Source organism: Formica exsecta, unplaced genomic scaffold (assembly GCF_003651465.1).
Source record: "Formica exsecta isolate Colony F162 unplaced genomic scaffold, ASM365146v1 scaffold26, whole genome shotgun sequence".
NCBI lineage: Eukaryota > Metazoa > Arthropoda > Insecta > Hymenoptera > Formicidae > Formica > Formica exsecta.
In genome coordinates this window covers 3440721-3466676 of record NW_021849866.1, presented here as the reverse complement: position 1 = coordinate 3466676, position 25956 = coordinate 3440721, and the positions used below count along the sequence as shown (strand labels likewise).

Here is a 25956-nt window from a genome sequence, read left to right as displayed (position 1 = left end):
GCAATTACTGGTGCACTTGCGAGATACACAGGTGTTACGTTGAAGCATAGTCCTATGCCTCGTTGGTTTCGGATGACCTATTCATTGAACACGAGACCGGCATTCTCACAACGATACCACACAGTAGTAAAACGCAAAGCTTAAGAACCTTTGGCAACGTGATACTACTTTAGGGCGCAAGTCCGTAACGTGTTGCTATGACGACACCCTTTATATGTACGCACTTCTGTTTCAAGTAACTTCAACGGTACGAAGAACGCAGTTAAGACTTTCGTTCTAAGAAAATATAAATCTTTGCAATAGGAAGAATCTCCTTAATCTTTGCAATAGAAAGAATGTTAACCCTTAAGCACATTTTGTGTTGGAACTAAGTGAGATATCTTTTTGTCCTTAATATACAGTTAATAAAAAATGCAACCAAACATTTTAATTTCCTCTTTGTCTTTATTTTTGTTTATTATTTTCAGTTTAAATTCACTATTTATTTTATGAGAAAAATTCATTGCCAATCAAAACTGCATAATTATATTTTATGATTAAATAATTGTGAATAAAATAATCACTAATTACGGATGTGTATAAACAAATATTTATAACTTCATGAATGTAAGCTACTTGAGCTAATCAGTTCTTATACGGATTTCACTGCGATCGAGCAGCAAAATTGTGCGATTTTCAGTGATTTCTTTTTTAAAGTAACAAGAATTCCTGATTACAGTTTCATATTCGATAATATGATACGGTATTTCGTTGATTATATAAGAAATTTATAAAACTTTTTGCCTTCAATCGCGAAGGCATTCTTATGATAATTTTTTCCTACTAATAAAAATATACATATTACTGCATATTTTATAATTATGTGTTCTTTAGATATCATAATATCACATCAACAATTGTCTACCTTTAATCGCGAAGAAACTGACGAAGTCCAAATAGGAAGCTGACAAAATCATGCAATATGTAGTATCAATGATTCAATTATATCTATGTAAATGCGTTTCTCGGATTGTTTCTCCAAATTTTGTCGATCAAAAAAATAATTACTCTTTATGTTACACAAATCATCGCGAGTTTATAATTGTAAATAAAATGTGCAAAATCTATACACGCGAAATATAGTTTTGGTTCCAAAAGTTTTAATAAATAGACCATCTTCAATTAATTATATATGGTAAGCAAAAATTAATTAAAATAGATAGCAAGATTTTAATTTTAAATTCTGATAAAATACTGGTATATATATATATATATATATAAAATTAAACAGAAACAAATCTAGAAGTATTTTAAATAGAATGTTTTAAATTATTCGTATATTCACGCAAACTCTAAATGGATTGGCTTTTACTTCTTGTTTAAATATTTATGCGGCTACGATAGAAGTTCCGGACAGATTTCGTGTGTAACATAGTTGTATCAAGCAATTACTGGTGCACTTGCGAGATACACAGGTGTTACGTTGAAGCATAGTCCTATGCCTCGTTGGTTTCGGATGACCTATTCATTGAACACGAGACCGGCATTCTCACAACGATACCACACAGTAGTAAAACGCAAAGCTTAAGAACCTTTGGCAACGTGATACTACTTTAGGGCGCAAGTCCGTAACGTGTTGCTATGACGACACCCTTTATATGTACGCACTTCTGTTTCAAGTAACTTCAACGGTACGAAGAACGCAGTTAAGACTTTCGTTCTAAGAAAATATAAATCTTTGCAATAGGAAGAATCTCCTTAATCTTTGCAATAGAAAGAATGTTAACCCTTAAGCACATTTTGTGTTGGAACTAAGTGAGATATCTTTTTGTCCTTAATATACAGTTAATAAAAAATGCAACCAAACATTTTAATTTCCTCTTTGTCTTTATTTTTGTTTATTATTTTCAGTTTAAATTCACTATTTATTTTATGAGAAAAATTCATTGCCAATCAAAACTGCATAATTATATTTTATGATTAAATAATTGTGAATAAAATAATCACTAATTACGGATGTGTATAAACAAATATTTATAAATTAAAAAAAAATTTATATATATCAATAAAATATCGCAGATAAAAATATCTTTTTCTCTCTCTCTCTATCCAATTTTTCATTATAAAATATTCTAGAAAAAATCTCATTTCTATGAATATTACAATATAATATGAGCCTCTAAGTTTGTTCTAAAATATTCAACCACATTTCATGCTTATGAGTAGTACAGTATTTTAAGATGCAGAAGTGTAGAACAGACTAAAGTGCACTTAAAAAATTACCACGGATAAATTCTCACGGCACGACACTAGCAACTGTTACAAATCTGCTTTATGCGCTCGCGACCTTTCCCATAATTTTTTAGAATATTAAAACTTTAAATATAGTCAAAATTTTCTAGAAATTATGATTGAAAAAAGTTATATACTTTAAAAAAAAAATTTATATATTATTCTGTTGGCTGGTAGTACTGAAGCAGTCTGTTTAATATTATAAAGTTTGTTATTTCGCCAAAAACGCTTTAAAGATTATTTTCAACAAAGATTGTCGTTTACTTCACTATCAAATTTCTTCATTGTGCGACAGTTTCTTCATTTTATCATCAAGGCTTATGGATAATTCATTGGGATTGCAATTATCTTTGCCCTGAGGTGTGCTTTTCATTCTCACGATGAAACAATATTATATATGTTACGTTATAGAAATTACTTAGAAACTTTCATTACTCAAAATGATCCATTTAAAACATAATTGCGAGAAAAAAAAGAAATTACGGAAATTACCCGGCCTCGCTCTTATACAGGATATATTCCAGAAAACATGTCACATATGCGGAAATAAAAAGTTATTATAAAGAAAAAAGAAATATATTACGTATAAACTTGGGATTAAAAATTTCCAACTGTTTTTACCTATACCTTATATCCCTTAACCGTTGATAAGTTTTGATGTATATATAATTTAGATACTGAAAAAAATTTCTTTTTCAAGCATTCTCAAACTCGCGCAGATCAAATTCTTCATGTATCGCATTTCCTTTTCGTTCGAGCACTTTACTGTTCATGACACTTCGCAACTTCAAAACTTTCCGGAAAACTTCTAAAATTTCCCTATATCCACGGGTGTGTGTATGCAAGAAGTATGTAAGAAGCGAAAATGGACTTACGAGAAGAAGAGATAAGCTTGCTTCAAAAGACTTCTCCGAATAACAAAGATTTATTTCTCGGACGATCGTAAAGAATTCGTGATTTACTTCGATATCTGAGACCATTCTTGCATTCTGAATTTAAATTTCCATAACTTAAGAAAAAAGACGTGTTACACATATTCGCTCGATATTATGTTGCGTTAAATGCATTATATTAAAAAAAAAAAACGCGTAATCGCGACAAATTTGTTGAAAAAATTGCTTTTTTTATTAAAATAAAAATAAGCATTAAACTATTTTTGAATTCGTCACAGAAACTTAAGTAAGATACAATTTCACATTTAAAGAATATTTTACACATTTTTATTCAGAATAAAACGTGATTTATATTTAAAAAAGTAATAAAAGCATCAATGTTTAGAAACGTAAGATTTCTTTATCTTAAAGAATAATTATGTCCCATTAATAGGTTTTGTAAGAGAGAGATAAACACTCCATTTCTCAAGGGATCGTTTAACAACGGTGGCTGTTTGTATCGATCGCTTTAAAACGCGAAAGTCGAAGATCAAGAACTGTAAATTTTAATTCTGATCGGACTGAGAGGCCGTTTTGTGCTCGAGAATCGCGTGTCATAGCCTCGCCTGCTGCATGTTGAATATCCAATAAATGTCAACGGTTAGCGTGTCTTGTCGATATTTAGGAAAATCTTAATATTGCTTATCTATACGAAGAGATTAACGTTCAAGTTAGTTTTCATGTCACGGACGCTTTGATTCAACTCGTTTTTAATTTGCTTAAATATCAGATACTTATTTAGTTGTTAATTGTTCGACACTAATTTCTGACTTAGAGACGATCAAGACATTTTAAATAGCTTTATGATAAATACATATATAAATATTCTCTGAAAGAGAGAAAAATACTACATATAAATTATCAATGTATACTTCCATTTGTGACCTATACGATATGTAGAGAATATATGCGAGTGACACATGACAAGTTAACAGTTGTGTTATTCTTATTGATCTGGAATATGCAATATTAAAGTAACCTTGAAGTTTCCTCCTTTGTGATCTACTGTCTTTAGCCATCAACAATGTCGATAAAAAACTTCGCTATCATTGTAACCTGTCGTGATCATCATCATAAAATCAGTTTTTTTTTAGCTGTAACAATTAAAAATAACATTGTCTAAAGATAGTAAGCTATACTTTTATCGCGTAATTTCACATTTTAAAGATTAAGAAACATTATTGATATTCTAATTTGATAATTCATAATTGTCCCACCGTTATTACGTTCGCGGTAAGTGCCATTTTCGTATGTTTCATCTTCACCTAACCATGAGATGAAAGCGTAACAAATATCTCTTCTAATGGGATACTTGCCAAAGTTTTTATAAAATGAACGTTAACTCTCGAGTTGGAGAACTTTTCTTTTATTGCATTAAAAGTTCAAGATGTAAAGAGTGAGATATATAAGCTACCAGGTATATTACGGCATGCAATTCTCTAAAAAGAATAGATTGGGAAAAGAATTCTTCTAAAAACCTCAACTTTTTGACTATTGTCATTTCACCGCAAATAAAAGAAAATTTAATGAGACTTTTATTTTTCATGAATCAAGTTTCGTAATTATAATTAGTTTTATTAATCAAAGAAAAGAAAAATTGTGGCAACTATGAATAAGAATGGATATTTACCCAACTTTCTGATGGATCAAATAATTATTATGCTTATATTATCGGGAAATAGCATGAAAAATTGAAAAAAAAGATATTACCAATTTCTCTCTCCCGTTCTCTCTCAACCCCTTCCTCTTGATTACGAGATACTTTAATCATCAGATGTAATTACCGCAGTTAACATTTTAATTGATCACTTTTCGACAAATTAATATGAAAATCCGCTCTGTTTTTCAGCGCCGACGGGGTTTCACGTGATCCCGTTTCGCGGCATTTATCGCGTTTCGCTGTTGTAATTTTCTGCCGCTGTATTTTTACTTTCCAAGCGCGCGCGTAATACCGTGTAATTATTTAACGATCAGAGTCAAGTTACCGGGGTGCGCGAGCGTATCTCGCAAGGTTTGCGGAAGCGCGAGAACATCTTGCTGTGCGATTCAACTGAATACATCTGATTCGAATACGATAATAAATCACATAAGCACCGCGTCAAGAAGCACGTTCATCCGTTTTCCACGACACGACCCATCGCGTCTCGCATTTTGCGGAATGCGAGATACTTATTTCCAGAGTGCGAAGCGGCGTGTCTTGAACGGAAACGCAAACCATACAGAGAATAGGGCGCCGTATTTTTCGCGATAATAAGTTGTATATAATTTTATACTTGTTGGTTCGACCAAATTATCGGAATTATGACAGGGATATGAATTAGAAGAATTTCACGTGCGTCACGCGCGTCTCGCGTTTCTCGCGCAGGCGTGCAATGGCTTCGTATGCTGCCGTGCCAACTTTTTATACACGAATCTGATATCTTTATATACATACATTCGTGTTGCACGCGAGAAGAACTTTAAAGAAATTCTACAGGCATCTCTACGTTGCATCAAGTTTCGAAACTTGGTCCGCCCTCTCGATGCAGCAAGCGCTTTAGCGTCGAGATGGATCGGATTCTTTATCACGTCCTCAATTCAATCAGTCAATTTCTCGATAAGCATCAAACTGCGAAAGATTCGCATAATTTAGTAGATTCGAATTATTCGCATTAAATACATCATGTTTGTCATTTGCATTAAGACTGAAAAATTGAAGAGTCTTTGTTTATAAAAGTATATTAATTTTTTGATTTAGAAATATTGAAAAATTAGAGATTTAATATTGACAGATTTAATATTTATTAACATATTGTTATATGCTTACTCGTCATAATTTTTTTTTCTTTTTAAAAACAAAATCAAATTATTAAAATACAATAATACTACAAAACACAAATCAAATTGAATACTTTTTCAAACGACAATAGTTCAGCAAAGAACGTTATGTCAGATATATTTCCATATTTCACTGGATAAAGCGTGAACAATATGTTTTATGTTCAATACCAATATTTAATCCGTCGAAAAATATCGTAAAAAATATGCTATCGTATAAAATTAGATTTCTCGTTGCTATACTAAAATCCTTTCCAAACTAAAGAAAAAAATATATAAATTAATAAAAACAATATTTAATTTAATTTAAATTTATGACTATAATTAAGGATATTAATTAAGAAGTGTATAACTCGAACTTATTTTTTTTCCAATACTTTTCTCATAACAATGCTTCTTCACATTTCTCATAGAAGCTTTAAGTAAGCCGTTCGTAGTAAAAAAAAGCAGTACGATATAGATAAAGTGATAAAGATTACTCGTCGCTTTCAAGAAATCCTCTCATACTGCATTAACAGCAAGTAACGGAATTTGCCTGCTTTCCGTTGGATAAGTACTTAAATGCAAATAGCATGCCTCTAAAAAGTTCGAAAAAGAGCAGCAAGACAATGAAGGAAATGCGTTGGAATGAAAGCGCACACAATGCATAGAGGAAACATTTTATATGAGAGACACGCGAAGATAATGTATGGCAGCTGAGACTTTTTTAGATTTTTAGTCTTCTATAAACTGCGATTATAATCCAAATAATACATACGATGTATAGAGAAAGAGATAATTTCTATTATGAAATATTTTTTGGAGAAAGATTTTCAAGTTTTTCTCTAATCACTCCTGCATTTAATCACTTCATCCGCGAAAAATTTTTCATTTTCCGTCGATGATTTCGACGTTTTGGGGTCATTTCGTTCTCAATGAATCAAATTCATTTCCCGTATACCATCCGCAGCGAACAATAACAAATTTTAAAACGTGCCGAATAGAACGCGAAAACGGAATACCGCAGTTTCCTTCACGTGGCTAAGAATCCAAAGACAATATAACACAAAAGTCTCGCTTGGCTAGTCACTTACGCTTCCTCTTCCTTGAATTTTATCCGAGAAACGCTGGCGGCGCCTCACCCTTTTCCCAGCCCTCCTCGGCAACCACCGACTCTTCCGTTTTTCATCGTCACGGCGCCTGGGTTACACACCCCGAGAAAGTATTACGTACATCCTGTTCATGATGGAGGTACCGCGGTTTCCTCTCGGCGACTACTGTAGTTTCACTGGAATTCCGAGGCACAGAGATTTCGGGAGATGATTAGGTAAAACTTTGCGGCTGCTCTGTTTCCTCCTCGCAATTAACGCCGCGGCACCTCTCTTACAATTATCTTAATTGCACGAACGAAATCCTTATAGAATTCACGAGATTCTCTCAAATTTATCGAAGAACTTGTGCCTAAGATAAATTTTCCAATAAGTTCTCTATAAAATCTATATATTAGAAAGGTTTTAAGATCTTTTTTAGATAAATTATATTTCGCAACAGAAATTTATTTATAATTTCATGTGTTGCTTATATGTATATATGTATATATGTGAATCTCTCAATCTCAAAATTCTTTTGCCTTATATATATAATACAATATATTATATTTAATGTGCGTATATTATATATGTACATATAAAATATATAGAACAATTTTTCTCGAGCGAGAGAAACTAAATTTCTAAATGTGGTAACTATACATATATCATATATACATATATGTATGTATGTGGTTATACATTTATCGTTATTCCTCTCATATTCCAAAACGCTTTTTAGAATTTGTTTCCACATTTCAAAGTAAAAATTATAAAATTTTTAATTTAAAAATATTCAGATATAAAAGCATTCATCCAATGATTTATATTTTTGAAAGTAGGTTAAACCGCATGTATATTTTACGCGTACATTTAAGTAATATCGCGTTTTCACATCTTGCTCTCAGAATCTTTTACAGTATAAAACATTACAATAAATCATATATATATATATACATACGACTACTAAATTTACTTTTAATGTTTAAACTTCCTATCATTTTTTTCTCTCATATCCTGTTGCTTAAACATTTTAGCCACAAGCTCACAAATATTCAACAAGAATAGACAACTTCGCGATAATATTTACGTAACTGACATTTACGTAACTTTTGTCCATTAAATTTCTCTTTGTTATAATGCATTTATTATAACATCGTTATCTTTATAATTAATATAAAAATACAATAAATCATAGCAAAATATATCGTGCATAATTGCAATACATTTCTATCTCGTTGTGATCGAAAAAAGTTTTACGTGTTATAATCAATTTTTTATGACAAACAATATTATTACAAATAACAAATAATATTATGTCCAAGATATTTGAAATTATTTCAATAATATATTCTTACTTTGGAGAGAGCGCGATATCTTTTAATAATAAATTATACCTGAATCGATCAGAGCAATGTTCCCGAAAAGTTTGCGATGGGAGACATTTAATTTGTGCGTATCATTGTCACCCTCGATAGCCGACGCGATAGTTAGCGATCCATGTTTCGTTTCGTGTACTCAAGTATGATAAGGTAAAAAGAAGCGAGGTAGTTGAAGGCAAACGAAGGACAGGAGCGGCAGTATTGACCCAGTTGCTGCTGGCGTACATTGTTCGCCCTCTTCGCACTCGGCGACCCCTTGACGCGCGTGTGCGTGCGGGTGTGTGTACGTGCGTGCGTGCGTGCGTGCGTGCGTACGTATGTACGTGTATGCGCGCATTGCTCATTAATGATGCCAATAGATTTACGATTTAATGGGTCAACCGCGGCTATCCCATGGGTGTAGAGTGTTAATCCTTTGACACATTTGATACGTTGGCAGCGTAGTCTGAATTACCTTTTTATAGCTAAGATATTATCACACACAACTGGATGCTGCGGCTTTTTGTCAATTTAATTTTTATCGATTTTTTTTTTTTTTAGGTAGATGCATAAATAGAATTATATCTTATTTAATCTACAAATAAATTTTAAACGATTCCAGAATAGATACCCGTTTTTTTTTTTACGCGAGCCAGTCTCATAGTTTTTATAATTTTTGATTTATAATACGAATCAGAATTTATATATCTTCATCAAAGATTTAAAAGTTTGCCAATAATAATGAAATATGCAGTTTATCATTTGCTATTTGTCATGCAATACATTATATGTATATAAGTATATATATGACCGTCATTCTGTATAACTAATTCTTTGTTCAATATTCAGTGTACAATTGAACACTAACATGTATGAATATGTACTGCATATAAGACGTGTATATATGTTTTATATTATTTCACATAAGATAGATATATTTATCTTGATTGAATGAATTACTAAGATAATTTTCTCTGCACAATTGCATTGTAAAGACGATTAAATTAAATTCGCGTGAGCGATATAAATCCTCATCGATTTCTCTCATGCAGACAAAGCGTGCTCTATATATGGGTTAACGCGAAGTTCTTAACAAATCGAAGTGGAACGAACCGAATAAAAGATTCAGCGATTTTATCGATTTCAATTCATAAAAATTATATCTAACTAAAACTAGTGTCTAGATTGAGATCCTAGACATCTAATAGCTACTTTTGATGCAACAGCATTAATTCACAAAGCTAAGTATTAATTAATTAGACATTTAAATTTTGTCAATTTTTTCGACATGTTTAATATTCAAACATGTTTAATAAATATTACATTATTCATTAAAATATATTTATAGTATGATATGTGCAATTACGCGAGCAATTACGCGAGCTTTTATATTCAGATATTTAGTAACACATTAAACATTAAAATAAAATAAGACAAAAAGAGACATATCTCGTACATTCAATTATCATTTTTTTTTCATTTCGCAAAATGTCATTTTGAAAAGATCGAATCTTTTACTGGTTCCGCGAATGATTTTACGATTACATAAAAGCTTCTCTTTCCGCGAAATTACAATTTTGTGCGTTTTATGATCACGAAGTTAATGTTAGAGGATCATATATATTCAACGCTACGTTCACCGCGATATTAAAGCAAAGAGCAAACTCAGGTACTACAACGTCGTTGAATATCAACTGGGTAAACAATACATTGTTAAACCATTTTACACCAGTGCGTGCAGCTCTATCTACGAGATACGTTAATTGGAAAAGTAGCCTCAATAGCGATATTAGCAGAGCTGAATGCTCTGCCTCAAGTTATTAGTCACACGAGTGTTACATTCGTACCACTTGCTTCGAACAAAAAATTCTTTTAGTTTTTCTTAGCTTTTTCTCTCTCTCTCTCTTCGGTTGAACAATATCTATAGAAAAGATTCCGAGTAAAGCAAGGTTCGCGATTCTATTCGGTATTTTTGTATAGTTATTTTTCGTGTAGTTATTTTTCTACCCTCCTTTTTTTACAATTTTATGCCGCTATTCATAATCATTACTCTTCCTCCCCTTATATTTATCATTGACAGAAATACTTTTTCTTTTATCAAGTCATGGAAATAACAATTTCAACCATCATAATTTGAACGGTTTATATTAGTTAGAACGATTATATCAATCTTAATGATAAATTCGTATAATATCAAAATATTTTAAACAATTAAACAATTCGTAAGCTTCTCGCAATTTATTCTTTCTGTTATTCTCTAATCGAATTTCATATGCTATATTCCTCCCGAATTTCACACCTCTTCAAAACTTGCAACAAGCTCGAATCGATACTGGCTCGATGCCAAGAGAATCGTCAGGTGGCAGTCGTCGACTTTATCGTCGCCCGTAAAGACGTTGAGATGCAATGAGGATAGAGCGAGGTTGTTGGAACAGAGCAGGGCTGCTGGGGACAGAAGCTCGGGGTATCCCGGTCGGTTGAAGGTGGGCCCGGATTTTGCTAAGCGCGCGTTGCCACCAAGGCGCGCAGGTGCGCCGCGACGTTGGCGTCGGCGTCGTTTCCTCCCTCTCCCCCTTATACTCCCACCGTCGTGTGAACGTCGCTCGAGGTACGCGCGACGCCACAGAGCGCGGCAGAAGCCCAGAGGATCGCGAGGTCCCATTGATAAAGAGTCGGTTCTCCGCCGGGTCGCTGTTCGTCGCTTAACTGACTTTGACATGAGCCTCGGTTCCCGCGCGTTCGTCAGCTAGGAAGGGGGCTCCTCTCTCCGGAAACCAGGTCAGTCCGAGACCCGTCACAATCGTCACCCACAACGTTTACGTGCGACTCTCATCGTCATCGCGAGATCAGTGAAACCGGTCGGATTGTAATTCACGTATCGTACATGAATCATGCACGAGTGAGATCGATTTTTCTCTCGATCGTTTCGTTCCGTTAATCCGATACGTGAAGGACGCGAACGACATCGAAAGTCTCGAAGAAGTTGGGATACAAGAGAGACCAGTGGACAAGTGGAGCACCTTCACATTCCTCGGGAAAAGTGAAGTGAAAAATACGCGGGTGGATTCGGTGACGTTTCTCGAATTCGCCGGAAGTTTTTCGACGATCATTTTGCTTACAACTTGTCCGAAGAATCTTATCCGTGGAAGATTTTTGCCTTTTGCGCGCTTGGCCATTTGAAGGTGCCCGCTTGTTCACGGGAGAGACGACGCGCGTAAGTTGGACACCTGTTAAACTAGCGTGAACTAACTAGATTTTCGGTTAAACAATCCAATTAAACGATTGTTGGTGACGATGTACAATTTCTCTATTATTAAAAATTGAAATACTATAATCTCTCTGCATAAAGTTAATTAACATAACGAGAGATTGCTGGTTTAGATGTTAATTGTCATTCTCTTCTTGTGTATATTTTCACCCGAATGTAAACTCTTGAAATTAAAATAATCGTGTTTCGCGAAGTCGCTCGATGTATATACGATCGATATCGAAAAATCCATTCAATTTTGTATTCCTTGGTGCACTAATAATTTACATTTGTGAGATAAGTCGCAACGTTTAAAATATGACATTTGTGTATGATAAAATCTCTGTTGCGACATCAAGAATATCTTGTCGTAGCATCGATGAGGTTTCCATGCGTAGTTACAATTATTGAAATCTCGCACCATGATGCAAAATGGTGTCCGGGCGTTACGTGGATTTAACAATGACAATTGGAAACAACGGCGAAAAAAACTTGTTTACGGGTTGCAATCAGTTTTCTTGCAACAGGCGAAGTATGAATTAGTTAGTACCTTCAAATCGCGATTGAATTATATATTCTTGCTTGTTATTTAAAATTACTATGCATGTGTAATAGTCTTGTAAAATAAACGTAGAGATTCTTTATATAAATATATTTTCTTCATTAATGGAGCAAAACTTATCGTATGTATATCGAATTAAAATTTACAATTTTTTTAAAATTTAGTACATAAAAAATATATATAACGTAAAATATAAATATATTTTTCTAAGTTTTACTATATATATTATCCAGTAATATTTTTTTCGATAAAACCTAGTAAAGAAATTAGATAAAAAGATGAAAATGCAGTAACCTAATTTGTTAACCAAAATTGATTGTTTCTCAAAAGTCAATTTCTTATAAATATATCATTCCTAGTGCACGATATATTAATCCTCAAAGATCATAACAAGTTTCCTTTTTCCTTTTGAGCTTGATGTCCCCATATATTTTTCAAATCACTGTTGCGCCATGCGCATCGATCGTGTCCTACCACTTGTCCTTTTGCATATTTTGCATTCCGTAGTGGCAGAAAACGCGCAATATAATCATATAATCATATAAAAATAATTATTCTATCGAATGTTTAAAATTTTCTATATCTTAGAAAAAATGTTGCTTTTTTAAAGAATTTTTTTTAACCTTTTATATAGTTACAATTATTTACTTATTGTGTTAAGGCAAATTTAGAAAAGCTTAGATTAACACAACAAGATATATATTTCTCATCGCTATCCAATAGCCTGAGTATGCTTCAGGGATGCTCGGATAGTTAATATGCGATGCCGGGATCGAACGATTGTTCATCAATTACCATGACAGGAACTTCCTTTTAGATTTTTCGACCTATCTTCGGACAATTGCACGAGAATAAGCGTGCAATATCGATCGTGGCGCGATAGTCGTGTGAACCTACGACGGCGGCGTCGAGAAAACAATTTCTATCGCATTGCGCGTAACAAGTGGCACCGGTTTTGTTCGGGTCATGGGACTTAGCCGTCCCCTATTGTTCCGAATTCTCATCGTTTCGCGGCAGACAACGTGTCGATAATGATAGCGCGATGTCAGCTCGTTCATTATACAGACCGAGTTCCATTTTGCGACAATGGAAACGATTTTACGCTGAACGTCTCTCGCCCTACTATATTGGATAAAGGGCTTCATCGAGCAATCCGAATGACATATGTGCACGAGGTCGAACATTGAAGTTTCAGGACACCGTGTGTGTGTGTGTGTGTGTATGTGTATGTGATTTCGTATTGCAAAGTTGGTAACTTGCGATGTACATCTAATCTGAGACATAAACTTGGAAACAAATAAAGTTGGAATCAAAGTTTTGTTTCCTCTTTGCGTGTCTTCCACCAGTGTAAATATTACAACGGAAAATAAGGAAGAGACAAAACTTTAATTATACCTCGATAGCTTGTCAAGCGTGAATTAGATTTGTGTCGTAAATTAAGAAACTTTGTGCCGACGAAACTTGTTTGAAAATATGTCTAAAATCTTTGGCATACACGGATCAATGATTAATTTTTCACGATTGGATAACATTTCTTCCTGGCATCGGTGCAGCTGGTTTTCAATGCCTCTCGCATGACTACAGTGCACATTTGCGGATATGTAGATATTCGAAATTACAGAACCGTAAATTTGGCAGCGCTCTCTGCGGGTACCTTATTTGCTCGCGCATACATACGTACGTGATACATGCGGAGTCCGAAATTTCGGCTAAAACGCCATAGAGTAAGATGGGTGTGTCCAATTCGAGTACGCGTGTTGGCTCATGCTTGTTTACGTAATCCCAGGGGAATGATACAATACGGCTCTGTTGTTCTCTTCCCTCTTCCCTTCTCTCTTAACAAAGTAATTTCCTTCACGCGCCTTCCGTGCGCATTTCCTTAATAGTACGCGTCTGTTCCATCATCATGCACTGCACTGGAATCCTTTCGTTAATTAATTCAAAGGGCTATTCACGAATCGCAGTAAAATTGCCTTGCATGTTAACGGAAGGTTAAAGATTAATGTGCTTCTCGATGATGCTTTCAGCGCCGGCAGCAGCGTTAATTAAGCTTGCAGAAAATCAATAAACAGAAAAATAATCTACGTAACCCGATTATTTCAACGTTAAACAATCAATTTTTTTTTATTAAATATCAATATTAATTTGCGTATAATAAAAAAAATTATATGAAAAGCATATCACACACAAATTGTTCTTTTTAATTCCAAAAATTTCAATTTTGAATAAGTTTCTATATTTTAACGATCAATATTGAATGAAAAATATGTTAAATAAATATTACGTTACAGATTTGAAAAAGAAATGACGTAAATTAATCGAAATATTCCCAATACATGAATACTTTTGCATATGTAAGATTTAATTAAGAGAGAAGAATATCAAAGAAAATATTTTTTTTCTCTTAAATTCTTTTTTGATAAATTTCCGAGGAAATACTTTCCCTCTTTTGAATAATAAATATATAATATAATATCTAGCAATGTAGAAGAAATGCAAATAAAAATATTAGAAACATTGGCTAATTATATAACGGTATTGCTATTGCAGAATAAATAAATGATAATTATAAAATAAAATGTTAAAAGAGATTGAAGGGACAATGTAAATTAAAAATTTTATTCTATCGACTCGTACACCATTTTCCTCTTTTTTTTTTATCATTTCCACACTTTATTTTATCATATCATATTTTATTCGAATATTCTACGTTTTCGATTCTCTCCTTGTAATATCTCATTTTATCATTTTTATTCAAATAATTCCGTAAAATATTCCAACAATGTCGGCACGTTCAGGGACATCTGCTATAGAATCGTATTGCTTTCGCAGCGAAATGTCAGCGAAATAGACGGGGTTACGACAAGCGAGTCGATTTATCCCCCTCGTTATGTCGCTACGTGCAACTACGACTTGTAATCGCAAGATCCTAGATTTCGCTCACCGTAAAGATATATATATCTGCCTAATGCGTACGTACGTATTACGCGGCTCGGGATAATATCGCGTGTTATCGGCCGATGTTATCGCCACTCATGCCATATCATAATGCACGTAATCGTGTGCCGCGCGATTCGGCCTCTTTGCATTCCTCTTTCGCGCCAAGATTTTGGGTCGACTCACCTCGAAATGTGCATCTCTTCTACCAGAAATTTAACACTGAGAATAATAATAATAAAGAAAAATGATATGCTTTATCCCCGATCGCTCGTAAATTGCACGTCGGGAACGCAAAACGAGGTGGCGCATCGCAAACATTACTCATACTTTTATATTTCTTCCTTCTTCCTTCGTCTACGTTCTTTCTGATATGCAAATGACCTTTATACGGTGCTTACTCGCGTTATTAAGATAAGCAAGGGTGACCGCTTAAATTGGGATACGCTGAAACTTGATTATGTTGTTCTTGCAAGACCGGAAAAATGCGCTTCCTAGCAGTACCACATTCATTTCATTCCAAACAGGTACAAAGAACATGCACGCATTCATCTCAGATATACATCCATTTTCATTTACTATACCTTCTCATTTTATTTCCACATTTAAATACGTGTGCATAACGTTTCTTTTACACCTTTACATTTATGAAAGCATATGTGTGAAATATTTCGTCTTTATATTTCGAGTTCTGCCCTAGTTTGCATATTATTAGTATACAGTGTTAAATGCAAAAAATTTGTACTAAAAGTTTCAACACCTTGCACATTTACAATTTTACATTAAATTGTTCAAGTTTAAAATTTTTATATTAAGGGAAAAATGATTTATTATGTTTCTTTTTATTAAGAAAAAAACAGGCTTTAAATTTTTTTAGTAGAATATATGGTTGCCAAGATATAATGTCTCTGCGATTTTCTGCATATAAATGCAGAAATATTTCCGGAGAAAACTCGTCTTATCATTTGTATTTATTATACTTTATGGCATACCTGAAATTGGATTTGCATTGCATTTGGCATGAATCCTGTTGGATGGTATCATTCAATGTATATAATCTTTATTAAGAATCGCATCGTATGTCCGTTGCATGCATTTTTCCTTTTTTGCGTAAAAATTCACGAAGGCCGCAAGCCAAGACTGCAACAACGCCAGGCTTCCATGCATTTTTGCTGTAGTGAAAATGCATTGCACACTATTTATTTACTTTCCCAACCATTGCACAAAGAGGTGTTCGCGTTGTTTGTGAACACACAACTCGTACTGTTTTACTCGGGCACAGTCTTAGCGAGCGCAACGTATTTCCTCCACTTTGTGCTTTAAAACAGCATGACGTTTTCTCAACACCTGTTTCGGCATTAAAAAGCGTTTCATATAAAGTGGACTCGATTTCAACATCGAGAGAAAAAAATCGGATTTTATCAAGTGATAAAATGGAAAGAAACATGAGTAAAATATATTCAAACAGCCTTTCATTGTACAATTATATTATGGACTTTCTGAGAAGAATGTTAAGTGATGAATTTATCTCAAAACATAAACTGATTATTATATAACTGATTATTAAAGACGGAAATTAAATTACAATTGTATTAAATACTCCAAGCACTTGTCTCGCCTGACGTCAAAGAATATGAAAGAACTGTTTGGAAGGAAACGTTAACTTGAAGATATTAGGGTTGGGGATATTAAGTTCGAGGAAACTTTCTCAGAGTCAATTAGGATTCATCCTATAAGACATGGTTTCACGGTTGTGTCATAAGGGGGATGCAAGAGTTATAAGACCCTTGCACGCGAGTTCGCTGCGCTGAAAACGCGATAAAACTGTGTTCCGGTTACGTATCGGCAAGTTTTTCACGACTCGTGCGATTTCCCTACCGAGATATTTAACTAACTTTCAGTCGCGCGCGAAGCACAGCAAGCGTCATGTCTCTGGGAAAGTACCAAGCCTAACTTTAACGCGTTTAACGTGACCCAAGAGGGATCTAAAGTAATAAGTGATTCACGCGATACGCGACGCGAGAAGTAGAACATCGTCGTCGCTCGGGTATGTTTTTCGTGCCGCTTGATTAAAAACATGCGGATCGATCTCATGTCTGTCAACTGCGCGCACAGCAGAGAGGAGCTTTGATCAGCGCGTATTATCTTTACATCCGCAAAGGCAACGACGACGCTCGTTAATCCGGGAGCTCGACTCCACTACCCGATATGCTGATCTCGTTTTTTTATTTTCTCCCTTTTCGTCATGCGCCCTGCGTTGACTCCATTACACTGTGTCGTCAACAGCGAAATTAATCTTCGGTTTTTCGCGAGTAACAGTTGATATTCTCCTTTTAACATTCTTAACTCGATTCGCCGTCATATAAATATAATAATGTAACACTCAATATGCATTATTTGAGACTTGCAGCCCATATTTGCAAGAGATATATTATAAATCAGGCACAAGCAGAGATCAACGCAAAAATAAATTAAATATGTATGCTTATATATAAATATTTATTATGCCACTTGCAGGTAATGTACACAACGGATTGTGCAGATTGCGTTTGGACATTACTAAATAATTCCGAGATTTATTGCTTGTATTAAAATAACAAAAAAGATTTGTACAAATATGCATACGCGCAAAAATTTTTCTTTCTAGTTTTAAAACTTGTTATACACTTTAAAATTTCAGTAAGAAAAAAGTAATACGTGCAGCAGTTCACATAGCATAGAGAAATATGTAATCGCTCATTTTCAAAGAATGTTCTTAAAATATGTCAAACTTTTAAAAAAAACTTGAGTAAAGTAAACTTTCGCCATTATCTTTATAAAAGATGTTCAAACTGTCTTTTTTTGGCACTATGTGCCTTTAACATTTCTGTTATATATATAGATGCTTTCTACTATGTATACCTCTTCATCGTGCTCGCAAAAAAGATTACGAAAATTGCACGATCCATTAGCGCATTTAATTCTCAATCTCTTGCCGTATTAATATCAGCATTTAAAAAATGCAAGAAATGAACGATTGGCTTTATCACGTAACTAAAAAATACAGGTATAATGAAATCAAAGCAGAGTGATTGGGCCGTAAAATTTCCCACGATTAACCCACTTACTATTTGAGAACATTTATTTATTACAGAAGCATATATACATCCAGCCGAATACATAAAGTTAATGTGTATCGTGGAAATTTTTCCTATCCAAGTTACTTCCCGGAGTGCTGCTAAAAATTTCAGTAGTAAAAGCCGGCATATAGCTGACCGCACATAATTATAGTTGCCTTATGTATTAGCTTGTTTTTATTAGAATTTTTAGAAGCTTAAAAAAGCTTGGAGACAGTCTCTTTTTACGCGAATTTTTCTACGCTTTTATATAATTCTGGTATCTTCTGCATACATTATATCCCTGCATCTTCATAATTCCAAAGAACCTGTAAGTATTTGACAGAAATTCGTTATATTATGCGAGCAATAATTCGAATTATTTTATCCTGTTTCTTATTTTCGATATTGCTTGTCGCGTAGTCGCAATGATATAGTATAATCTCACTTTGCTCGATTTTTATCGTCCTCCTTACGAATAAATCTCATGGATCGATATTTTAGTGAAGTTTAAAATAGTGCCGGCGAGAAATGTTAAAAGTTTACGACGCGACTATTTCTTACCGCTGCCTCAAAATTTTCGCTGTACAGAGTCATTAAACAGAAGGTATTCAAAAACTTGTAACTCTAGCATGACATCTCTAATGTGCGTGATTGCGCGTAATATGACTGAGAAAAATATGACAAGGAAAGAGAGAGACAGAGAAAGAATAAAAGGGAAGAGGGAAGGGGAGAGAGAGGGGGAGAGAGAGGGGGAGGAGAGAGAGAGAGAGAGAAAGAGAGATTTTATAATACCTTGGGGCAATGCCCGTTGAGGAGTGAGATAATATATGCACGTATAAGCAACTATGCTACGGGGAATTTACATGAGTCCTAGCAAACATGTCAAAGCTGGATTAATGTAAGCAGCTAGCTACGTGTGTAGATTAAGATTAGACTAGTTATAAGCTATACAAATGAATTATAATTAGATAAATTTACACAACTCTTGTATCTGTTATACAGTTTATAGATAAACAAAAGCAAGATGTGATAGCAGATAACACATAGAGACATGTAGTCATTAAGTTGTTACTAAATGTGATATCAAGATTATGCTGTTAAACTATGTAATAAATATATATAATTAATTGCATTAAATAAAGAATTAGTCTATATACTGTTACATAAGATAATTATATATTTATCGTTGCACGCGCAATTTAATAAGTTTACGTTAGATATCTTTTTTCCTCTTTATATTTGGAAGACTTTGCACGTTACTATGCGTGTCTGTATGAATTACAACATTGTCGACCATAGAAAATTGCATTTACCGCGAACGTACTTCGTAGGACAAGTCCGCATAATTTAGACGAGGGAAGGGATGATAATGCTTTTCCCTTGCGTATCATGCTTCCACAGCACGTTGATAGACAGAAAGATGATAAAGTTTCGTGAAACGGCAACGTCTGCACGTATGAATTATTTACCGATATTAAAGAAAAAGCTATCTTGCTAACCGCGTCACTGACGTTCGTGAACGGGATCGTGAATATGAGTCGGAAAAAGCTAAAGAGCTGGCTAATGGCGTCGTGTTAGATCTTTACCCTCGGCTCCTGTGTTTCAAATAGATGGCATTCATTAACGTGGAATACGCCACACTAATAGAAGAAATAGATTAGACGTTTTTGTTTGACCCTAAGCAAAGGACAGATGAACGCTATAAAGTAGCGATATTGCATAGTGATATATAGATTTAATTAATCTAAAATACTTTCCTTGTTCGAATTCAAACCTACCTAAGTTGACGACACGCACAAAGATTTCTCTTGTGTAATCATTTATATGTAATTTAAATATATCCTGATAACTTCTGCAAAAATTTTAACACGATAATTGAGAATAATAATGCTTCGTTTCATATAGATTGATTTCCAAATTATGTATATTCTTATTTACGTACAATAAATCATATAATAGATTAATTGCTTTTATATATATTAGAATGTCATATTCCTTAGATTTATGAATCCTAGTGTCGCGAAATGATTGATTTAGATGATATTTTTTTTCATATAAATTAGTGGTTCTTGAAAAATTTGTCTTTTCTCTTTCATTCAAATGAGAAAGATGTATATTCTCTCATTTATATATGAAAACTTTTAAACTTTGAGAATAATCTCAAAGTGACATTTTTTATGAGATTATCTCATTAGTATGTTTTAATTTCAAAAATATCCTCTATGTTAAAGACTCGTCAAATTCAAAAAATTGTATTTTTAATTTGCTATCCTTCAAAATTGAATATTGTGTTGCCACGAAATGTTAATTTTGGACTGCGTTTAAAAGAATCAAATTGGCATGTACAGAGAAAGATGCATTTCTTATATTCTCTATATTATGTTATCGCTTACATTGCAAGGATAAAGTGCATTGTCATGTAACGCTAATTTCGCTAAAAGAAACAAATTAAATAAATTCTTTTTTCTATCCCACAATCAGCTAGAAACTTTTCTGCAAAGCACAACACGTTATCAAGTGCTCCTTTAACCTTTTCACACTTGACAACGATAGCAATGCAACCTTTGCTGTAATAATATCGGATATTGATTGCTGACGGGCATATTTTATATGTATAACGTTTAAAAAACTTCACTGAGCATCTTTGTAAGAGCGATTTCCCTGAGATGCTTAAAATACTCGGCAGGCATATAAATACACTGAAAGAATTGCGTATCTCTGTGCTTTGTGTCGGCCAAGTAGTGTTATATATGTGATCCATTTAATAATTTAATCAGGCCTCTCTCGTTTAGGGATGGGATGGAAGCTGCGGTTAATACTGTACGCGTATAATACTGTGTTTTCTTCAATCCAGCGTAACTTTGTCTACGCACATCAACTTTTCAACTTATTTAAACTTTCCTTAAAAACTTGCTTTCCGCTCGTTTTCGTTAAGAACACATCAATCGCGCCGCCAACACTGTAGCATCTTAACAAGACGTAACTTCGTTATCGCGCCATATACGTAACTTCCCTCGAGCTCCGCGGGATATTGGCACTTTGCATTTATCGCGCGTGAATCTCATTTGCTCCGATCATAATTCATGGGAGGAACGCGCCGCGCGGAATCCGCCAGAATCGAGATCTTTTCTTTCTGGGCTAATGCAGTCGCTAGGATAATGTAATCGTTGAATTGATATAATGCAGCTGGAAAATTGGTAAAACGGCACAAATTTAAATGAGACGATAAAACTTTCATCACAAATATTAATCGCTATTAAATGCCAACACTTCATCAAAACTTCTAAAGATATTCTAAAACTTTTATAATACGACATATTTAAATGCCATAAATTGACATTAGGACTTAATATTTTTTATGTACAAAAAAGTACTATAAACTGCAGATATTAATATTATCTTCTTACATTATTAGAAAATAAGATATTTATTAAGTTACATATATTATAATAACAGATAATATATTATAATATTATTCCTATTAAAGCAGTCTTCCGATTTCTCTACATTTTTTCTCATTTTAATACAATAAATTTGCCATTTCTATTTTTTTTTTATACGAACATGAAGAAATTCCGAGATATTATAGCGTATAGTCTTACAACAGTGAAGTAACATAATCTGGCATATTCTAGAAACATTTCTGATTCAAATACTTCCGACGATATCCCGTGGGCATTCGCAGCGTATCCATATCCTTGAATATAATAATACCGCACTGTTATCTCGGTTATAATTTTATTACACAGATGTATAATAATCTCTGCTAGCGTAAATATAAAGTCAAATCTAAGCAATATCGGCTATCTAATTCATCACGCATTCGCCGCAGCTTCCGCAGCATATGTGGAGTGTGTGCAACAGACTTTAAATAAATTATGCAGGAAGCAATGTTGTGCATATATAGCTTGTACATATAAGCCGCGAAAATGCGAACTTGATCATAAAATAATAATGAACGTGCTACGAACAAGAGTCAGAATGAATGTAGCTGATCGATTATTTGTAAAGTATTTAAAATGGTGAAAAATTTACTCTTTTGATCCATCTAGATAAAAAACATTATATATATTTGTCTTATATATTTACTCTAAACTTTATTCCGTCAAATGGTTGTCCCATTCTGAATATTATTCGTCTCTCTATTATTTATTTCATATCAATAAAAAGTGTCAACGCGCAATAGACTTTTATCGAATATATGTCAAAATACTGACTGCAATGTATGTAATTTTTAAAAGAATTTTGTTATGAAAAATGAAAGATATTATTTATGTTCTTATGGAAGAGAAAAATCACTTGCCTTCCATAACGTTTGGTAAAAGTGTCACATAACTTCACCATTGGTACAAAAGCTTGTATAACAATGCAAAGTCATACTACGATAACGTGTAACAAACGTGTTGTTGAAGATCCGAGTTGGACGCGAAGACAAAAGTAGATACATCCCACTTACAAGTTAACTAAAATTTGAAAAATTTATCATCTTATGGAAATAACATATTGTAGTTGTAAAACTTTAAAATTACACAGGTAGTAGAAACGGTAGTCTCTGTACAATTTTATATAAATTATTACGACATATATTTTGCCGCGTTTCTCTTCAGTCTACGCTGCTATTTGCGACATACGACGGAATACTCACATTCTCGATAATTAAAGTTTTGAACGGACTAATTGAGATGGTGATTAGAAAATGGGGCAAATGAACAAAAATTTTATTTTAGAGAACAAACTTCTATACTTATGTTACAGAATAAGTTGGAAGCAGTTTGTAACTCCATTAACTGTTAATAGAGTTGTATCTACATCGTGTTATTTACACACGTAATATGCTTTTTTAGAGAATACATTTTCAAGCTTTTAAATCTGTTTTTTAATACTGCTAATACACGTTGCAATGTATTAAAATAAATTTTCCGATTAAGCTTTAAATTTTTTGGAAACAAATTTTCGATATCACATTGTAAGTAAAATATACAGAGAATCCGTATCAATAAAAAAAGATGAAAATATATATTGAGAGTACAAATGACTGTATATAATACATAAAATGCGTGAGTTTATAGAAGAAGTCCACTTGAACTTGCAATTAGTATAGCAAGGAGCTAACTTTATTCTTGAAAGAAAATGGAGGGTAAAATGATAATCGTGGAACGTAACAAAAAATTCTATTTCTGCTTTAGCGTGGAACGGTGCTTGACTCTCCAGTGTTTGACAGAACAATTTTGGTTCGCCCCAATTTTCGTGTACGCGTTTGTCCCTTATCGACTATAAACGCTTCAGCTTATCAAGGTTCAGGTCAATATTGTTTACCTCTCCTATCTTTCAAAAATGTCTATCATAATTTTGAGAGCTTATAAATTTAAAAATACGTTTACGAATACGTTTCTTTCTTTCTTTCCGAATTTTCTAAACCTGTGTCAAATTAAAGCAAATATTTATTTTAATAAAAATAATAATTATGTGTAAAAAAGTATAATTGTTTAAGCAGCATATAGAAATAAAACAAGATTCTTTTACGTAAAAAATGCATTAAAAGTGATAATTGTAACTAAAAATTATTTCTGTAATATCGTAAACCGATTAAGACCAATAATAATAAATAATGCAATCGTTATATATATGTTCGTCGATATTTGAAATTAATTACTAACATGAGATTATTCTAAATGTGGTTTTAGACAAGCTGACACACATATGTACATTAATTATATAATTAATGTATAAACTTCATGTAATATTGCCAATTTGACGTATAATATTGTTTTAGATAGCGAGATCATTAAGTCATAATTGTAAGAATTATGAAAAATATACAATTCGTCTCTTTTTTGAGATAATCCAGAAAATATAATGTAATAAAATACAATAATATTACAGTAGTATACAGTAATATTACGTTAATATTTCACATTAAATGGTCCAGAGAATGTGTAGGAAAGCATAATTATAACATAATGACTAAATACTTCTTTGTAAACATAATTATACCGCTAAAGCGACCTCGTTAGAAACAAACTTATTGAGTATATGTAATACGCGCAAGTTCAGTATAGTAAGCAAGCTTTAGTCTGAAAGACGGAATTCGAAATTATTCTCACTTAAGAGACGTTACCAAGTTTCAACAAAGTTACTAGCAAGTAAATTCAATCCAAACTTCAGTTGCGAATGCCAAAAAAATTGTTGCCAAAGATAATTCGAGATGTACATTATAGCAAATGTTTTCATTCGCCAATCTACATGAATAAGTATGCTATTTAATGGTTATTAAATTTTGCTTGTTGCGTTCTCATTTATCAACAGAAATTTTCAAAAGACTTCTTTTTCAAATAGTTGGAAATTCTTACGTTATAATGAATGAGCACACGCAAACGAGCTATTTTCATGATAAATCATTGATTACGTATTCTGCCGTGATATCTCTTCTTCTTTCTTGCCGTTCTCAAGAGAAAAAAATTAATGTCTGTAATAATATCGATCGCGAAAGAAAACCGTTGAAATTGGAATCTTGGAATATTTAAATCTCGATTGATATTTTGAGGAAATAAAAAATGTAAAGCATACAAATACATATGTCAAATACATATTTTTTGTATATATATTCAAACATTTTTAAATACTTTTCATATGATATATAATTCAATTATGTATTACAAAATATTATGTTTATATTTATAATTATAATGTTTCTTGATATACTTGATTTTCAGTTTATTCAAGATAATTTTCTCAGCACGTAAATGTATCGCTTTGCTCTTTCAATCTACATTTTACAACAATTAAAGCGGAGAAAATTGAACCTGGGTAACAAGACTTGGACGGAGCAATTGCCACAAAACAAAACTCAAATTCGATATATCGCCCGAAACTTTGGAGTTGATAACTCGGCGAATTGAGCACGGAAGTCAGAAAGCGGAATTACTTTCTCGCTCTAGTCCGTTTCCGCAGACGTTCAACCAGTTCGCAAAGTTGTACCGTCAAGTGATGCAGTCGGGAAGTGGCTAAACGACAAACGTAGTTACGAATTGCAATCGCGAGTCCTCGCACGGTGTACACTGGCTCGTTCTCGTGACAACGATTAACTACGTAGCACTTAAGGTTCCGTCCTTAAGGTTTGACGTACAAGCTACCCGGAAATTTTCATGATCCTCCCTGGTGTTTAATGCATCGAAACGGAAACGTTCTTTGTCCAAGTTGAATGGAGTTTCGCGAGTGTAAAGCGCAATTGTCCAGTCGCAAACAACGTAAACACACGCGTGTGAGAAATGTACATTAATATCTTCTACGTTTAATAAAGTTAACAATTCTCGTGAGATAATATTAATCAATATCGCGTCTCTCCCGCTCTCTCTAGCGAAATAAAGAAGATTAATACATAGCGAATTTATTGCCTCCAGTTATCAATTCCCTTTAGTTATTAGCGTTACGGTGTACGTCTTGCTTCGACAGACCAACGCAATTATCCAGATTACTAAGAGCAATTAATTACGATACATCTCATCGCTGACGCTCCAAATGCATTCAGGACAGATCAATAGTGTGTACTTCAGATACTGGTATAGTGCTGATTCGTAACACGCTACGAGGATCTAAATGGATACTTTACATCAACAGCATTAATCGAATATAGTATCCCATTCATCCAAGAGATCATTTATGAG

The 25956-nt window shown here is 33.5% G+C and overlaps 2 protein-coding genes across 4 annotated transcripts in view; one reads left to right on the top strand and one right to left on the bottom strand.

Annotated features, from left to right (window-relative positions):
* LOC115236729 (pre-piRNA 3'-exonuclease trimmer-like) overlaps window positions 1-25956 on the bottom strand; it is a 135218-nt gene that overhangs the window by 45874 nt on the left and 63388 nt on the right. The window lies entirely within an intron of this gene.
* LOC115236730 (leucine-rich repeats and immunoglobulin-like domains protein 2) overlaps window positions 11052-25956 on the top strand; it is a 99946-nt gene continuing 85041 nt past the window's right edge. For 2 of the 3 annotated variants that reach the window (XM_029809375.1, XM_029809372.1), the window contains exon 1: window positions 11052-11662. The gene's annotated coding sequence lies outside the window, so the exon portion shown is untranslated. The remainder of the gene's footprint in view (window positions 11663-25956) is intronic. The other variant, XM_029809373.1, reaches the window with a different exon arrangement.